General features: G+C 38.1%; 1 protein-coding gene across 1 annotated transcript in view; it reads left to right on the plus strand.

Annotated features, from left to right (window-relative positions):
- Nucleotides 1-4,694, plus strand: part of LOC118781568 (CD276 antigen-like) — a 56,380-nt gene extending 51,686 nt beyond the window's left edge. The window contains exon 8 of the mRNA XM_036534532.1: nt 3,914-4,694. The gene's annotated coding sequence lies outside the window, so the exon portion shown is untranslated. The remainder of the gene's footprint in view (nt 1-3,913) is intronic.
- Nucleotides 4,695-6,068: the final 1,374 nt, after the last annotated feature.

Here is a 6,068-nt window from a genome sequence, read left to right on the forward strand (position 1 = left end):
AATACTGAAAGAAGCCATGTCAAGTGACACAGAAAGCCAAAATAAATAAGACTGAGATGAACAGCATTAACAGTTCTCATATTGTCCCCAAGAGCACAACATCTGTCCAGTATCCACAACTATTGGCAGTGGATAATCCTTGGAAAAAAAGAGCGAATCTGCGGTACACATGATTGCCCCTAATTATCAGACTGAACTTCTGAACTTATATACAGCAATATTGCATTTTATATCTTAAATATAGAGGGGCTTCATGGGTGACATAATTAACTTCAATTTCAAGTTAATTCTCCTGCAAATTTAATGATGCAGTGAGAACTATTTCTTCTGCTGTGTTAGCACTTGTGTAAAGTAGTCTGTGGGGACCTGTTGTTTGAGTGTGCAAACTGCATTAAAAGTTTTAAAAGTTACCTCTTAATGAAGAGAGCAAATGAAAGGAAATTGAAACCAAGAAATTGAAAGTTAATTGATGGCCACTAAACAAAGGCTTGTGACAGCATTTAAAATAGAGATAGCAAAAGCAGTCTGATTTTCAGGTCTCATTGAACATAGTAGCTTGTTTTGTAACCTTGACTCAAATATTGCCATTGGGAAGTATTACATTCTCCAGCATATATTCAGTTCATGTTAATAAGAATGTTTGGCCCTTCTGCTTGTATATGCAGTTGAGCTTAGTGTTGTAAGAAGAAAGATACAATTAAAGATTTTTAATTCAACACATGTTGTTAACACCTTGCTCTTAAACAAAGCTTGGTCAGCTGTCTTAATTACAGCCCTAGAAGAATTAGCTGAATAAGTTAAGCAAATCTTACAACAGTCAGCAATAGCCAAATTATGAAACACTCTGATCACAAAAAACATTCCTCTTACAAAGAGTTAATATGAAATCAAGACAATTGCTCATTTAAAGTAGAAATCATCCATAATTTCATAGATATACTGTAGGTATTGTTTCATGCTGTGGTAGGAATTCACATTAAAGAGTTGTTTTTTATTAAGAAATAATATGAGCTTATCTATTTTTTTTTGTTTTGTGACCATGGTAATTGAAGTCTTATACAAACCATGGAAAGCATTTCATATTGAATTCAGGGAAAAAAGGACCAAAATTATCTCGTCATGCCTCCTGGGGAATGCAGACACCAAGCATCCATCTTTAAAGGACCATTGTCTGTTTTATCTGAAATCTTACAAAATATCACCCCTGTAAAATCATGGATGGATAGATTAATTGGACAGACACCTAAATATGCCTTGAGGGTTTCATTTTTTTTTTTTTTACCAAACTCACTGTAGGGAGTTTAAATCAACAATCTACTCTCTTCTCACTTCCTGGAGGGGGGAAATGCAGTGTGATGATACTTCTCTAGAAGAAAATGAGAAACCGGTGGAGGACTTCTGTGTTCCTAAGACAATTTAATGTATTCATTTGCATGTAAAAAAAGAGTTTTATGTCAGGAACAATATGAATATAGTAATTTAAAGGTTTACTGCCCCTAAACCTAAACAGTGTGGCATAGTTGGTGGGCAGCAGTGTAGCATAGTGGTTAAGGAGCAGGGCTTGTAACCTAAAGGTTTCTGGTTTGATTCCCCACGGGGCACTGAAGCTGTACCCTTGGGCAACGTACTTAACCCACAATTGCCTCAAGTAATGTAATGTAAACTTCAAATGTTTATAGGAACTAAAAACTTACAAACCTTTCTACCTCCACCCTGCCCAAAAGAAAAATAAACAAACAAAGACAGCCTAAATACTGTGCCTTCAGGACCAGGGTTAGGAAACACCGTACTATATACCATTATATTTACACAGAAGATGGTATCCAGTAACCAAACCATTGCAGGTGTTGCACAATGAAAGAAATGAAGGATGGAGGGTAGGCAGTTCTTTTGGTTCAGCATCACAGCATACAACATGAATTGACAGTAAAGGCGCATTGAGATGGATGCACATCGCTTGACTGAAAACACAGTTGTGGTTGTGTTCTAAATTAATGATTGATGGGACTGAATTTGTCTTAACGCAAGCAAAACTACAGCTTGTATTTGTCTGTTGTAGCTGACACGTGAAGGTGGGAACAATGCAGTAATAGGTACACATCGCTTAAAAACAAGGAGGTGTGATGACTGATGTGTAACTATCACCTAATTAGCTAATTAGGTTGTGTGGTAACTTTCCCTGTAAGAATAAATACATGATGAATAATTGGCAGGGCATGTTGAGAGACATACATGTGCGTTATAGCTTGAGTGATGTGTCATTTTCAGCCATGCACCTCAATGGTGAGTTGTTTCTGTGGTACTATTTTACTGTTACAACTATTGATTATTGAAGTTCCTAAAGACAATTCAGGACAATTTACAGACAATTGCTACACTATTAATAAATCTAGACATCTTTTTCCTGTTTATGATGTCCACATGGGGGCCGACAACCTCAATCCACAGTCATCCCTATGTTCCCAGTGTCCTATGTTCCCCAGCTCTATATAGCGCATAATGGGAACCTAAAGAAGATGTTCCCCAGCTCTGTATTCACTTAACATGACAGGGATAATGCTTCCAAGGGCTCAAATGGAGGTTCAGGTTAGGGTTAGCTTTAGCATTAGTTCCAAGGTTAGCATTAGCTTTAGATTTCAGGTTAGCAGTAGCATTAATGTCAGATTTAGCCTTGACATTTGGGTGAGTCAGAGTTCAGGTTAGGTTTAGGTTTAGGGTTAGGGTTTAGAGTTAGGGGTTAGGGTTAAGGTTAGGGTTAGGTTTAAGGTTAGAGTTAGGGTTAGTTTTAGGGTTAGGGTTAGGGTTAGGTGTCAGGTTAGTGTTGTGTTAGCATTAGCATTAGGATTTGCATTAGCATGTAGGTAAGTGTTAACATTAGACTTAGCATTATCTTGAGAGTTATCATTAACTTTAGGGTTGCGTTAGCATTAACATTAGGGTTAGCATTAGCATGTGGGTAAGTTTAGTCTTAGCATTTCGGTTACTATTAACATTAGCATTAGATGCAAGGTTAGCATTAGCTGGTGTGTTAACAGATTATTGAAATGGGGAACATAGGACCCTGGGAACATAGATACACTCCCATGTGATCCTGTTGTGAGACTCCAAGCTCAATAAAGTACCACTATAACCACATCAAACATAGCCTTCATGCTTAAAATGTCTGAAAACTTATTGTTGTTGGTATTAGTAGTAGTATTACTACTATTAAGCGAAACTTTAAAAGTCAGCTGCTTTTTCATTGCATTGCATGTTCTGAAATGTTCTAAAGTATTATCCATTTGTTTCATTCTAGGTTGTGCAATTTTTTTTGTGTTTTATCCAAATAACATCAGCAGATGTGTAGGTAATTGGTGGGCTCACAAACATTGGCATTGATAATAGACTGCTTGGCTGTAGTGTGAGAGTGGGCTGGATTCCTTTTCTCTATGAAAACACTCTGTTTTAATTGGTCTGCATGCCACATTTGACACTTTTGTGATGATTTGAAACTTTTCAGTAAGGTACTGAATTTATATTTAGACATTTGACAGCAGCTCTCATTGAGAGTGACTTCAAAGCAAAGTTACAAAAGTGCGTATAATGAGACCACATGAACAACAGCACATACAGACAATGACAGAGTACACAATGCTATAGTAACCAGTGGTGTACGGAGCTAGAGACATCGCACATGAAAAGAATCTTGATTCCATTTCCTACACCATTTAAATTATTCTGTGTGATGCTTGTGTGTGGGATGGTGTCAAGTATGGACAATATTTTTGGCTTTCCTTGTGTTTCATATTGGCCATCAACGTCAATTTTGCACTCAAGTAATGAAAGCAAATGTGTCATGCAGAGAAAGATGCTGAGGTTCTGTTTAGTGCTTAGTGTATAATTTTCTCATATTTCTGTTCTATCTCTGTTCCAGGTGTGAGGGACTAGCGGTGATCACCACATGCCGTGATGAAAAACACCCTGTCTTTCGCTTGTTTTTCACAAGGCACTGAACAGAGACTAATGAAGATGAGTTTTTGCCTTGTGTCTTTCTTATTCTGTGTTCCACGAAAAAAGCCTTGCTGAATGCACTGTACTCGGAGAAAGTGAAGAAACGAGAAAATGACCTGATAGAAATAGCTGTCGGTGTCTCTGTTTTGGTTCTGTACCACCCCATATCTCCTATGATTGTCCAGTAATGGCTACCCTTGAAGAAACCTGTAATTGTCGATGTGTTTCTGCAACTGTATCCAATAACTTGGAGGAACTGAAAATGAATGATAGTTAAGCTTGAACAAATTTCACGGGAGAAACCCAAGGCTTCTTAGTGTCTCAGTGTTATAGTATTAATAAGTAGTGATTTCAAAGATGGGCTTCATGAGCCCTGTAACAGATGAACCTACCATGCACTTTCAACCATTGACTCCTATGAACCAATCAGAAGGTTGATGTACAGAGCAAAACTTTTGATGAGATATCCACTTTCTGTTTGTGGTTCTTGAAGCTGTACTGTCCCATTGCTGTTACAAAGTTGTTTTTTTTAATGAAAAAGGTCATTTTCAATCTTTGTTCTTTCTATGCATTTTATACAGGTACTGTATTCAATACTGTGCCCCACTTTGCAAAGAAATACAATTCACTGCCGGGTCTTCTTTGAATGTGTCTGGATCTGAAGTCCTTGTGCCAAATGTCAACCATGTCAATAATCCATAAAATACAGCATTAAAATCCTTTCGGAAACCATCTGATGAATGTTTTCCATCCCATCCATACCACTACGGTTGTGTGCATGGAATCTATCAAGAAGCTACCATCAACACTGTCGGTGATAGGCCACAACTTGGGAAACCGGTAACCATAACACTTCACCCACATCATCATGTTCCATGTGCAATCAATTCATGCGATGGGTACCAAAAATGATTATGGAATATCCAAAATAATAGTTTACAAAATGCGAGCATAAACCTTTCTTACAAAAAAGCCAAAGCAGACAGAGAAATGAACTTTCAGCTTTCATTATTTTTAAAAGGAAGTGTGCCATTGCTCTGATCCATGTCAAATGCTGAGCTGCACTTACAAAATCTATATACCATATCTTCATTCCCTCTTCATGCCTCAGCCAGTTGATTAGATTTGGTATGTTATGACTTTATTAAAGATGTGAATATTGCAGAGGGAAGTGTTATCAGACATTTTACAGTCTACCATCATTGTTGGGTGGGTTTTTCTTTAATAAATTTCTCAATTAGCTTAGTGAAACTACAAAAGAAGCAGTGTCTCCAAAGGGGACTTATTGTCCACTGTGTAGTGCATTCTGATTCCTGAGATGGCACCTTGAAAATGGAAAAATCAATCTACCAACACAAGAGGACCACATACTGGACTCTGTAATTGGGTGGGTTGTCACACGCAGGGCTGTCATTTCAAATTTCACTCCCTCCAACCCTGTAGACTCCGCGGAGACTTTCAGCAATCAAAATGTCTTGTTAACCTTATAACAGATCAGAGGTCTTCTTGCAGATTAAGGATTTTAGATTTCTAGCCACCGCCTCATACAAAAGGAAGGTGTCAGCTCCCGCTCTCAGCCAAGGATATAAGGTGTCTAACCAGCATGTGGTCCTGCTGAAATAAACACAGGATGTTTTCAGCAGCCACACTTCGTGCTTCTCCCTTCACGACACGAGAGAACAAACAATCAATAAAGTAAGCTTTTGGGAATCAAGGCATGATGCGCCTGAAAAATGCAGTGCATGATTTTAAAGTGCATTTAATAATGCATTGCTGTCTGCGGAAAGACTTCCGGGGTTCGCTGGGTTTTGCTCAACACTCGAAAAGAGGAGCAGAATGGGTAAACAAAGGGATGCAAACAGAGTTTCTCATGATTCATTTTCTTGCATGTGGTTAGGCTGATTGAATTGCTGCATTTGCACGAGTGTGCGTGTGTGTGTGTGTGTGTGTTTGTGTGTGTGTGTGTGTGTTATTTTCAGTTATCGCTGTTACTTCCACTCCCCCTCTGTCTCATTGTTTATTCGTTTTCATGTACAGTATATGTGTTTTTAAATGTATTTGTTTTGAGTTAGAGAGAT

Source organism: Megalops cyprinoides, chromosome 8, assembly GCF_013368585.1.
Source record: "Megalops cyprinoides isolate fMegCyp1 chromosome 8, fMegCyp1.pri, whole genome shotgun sequence".
Classification (NCBI taxonomy): Eukaryota; Metazoa; Chordata; class Actinopteri; order Elopiformes; family Megalopidae; genus Megalops; species Megalops cyprinoides.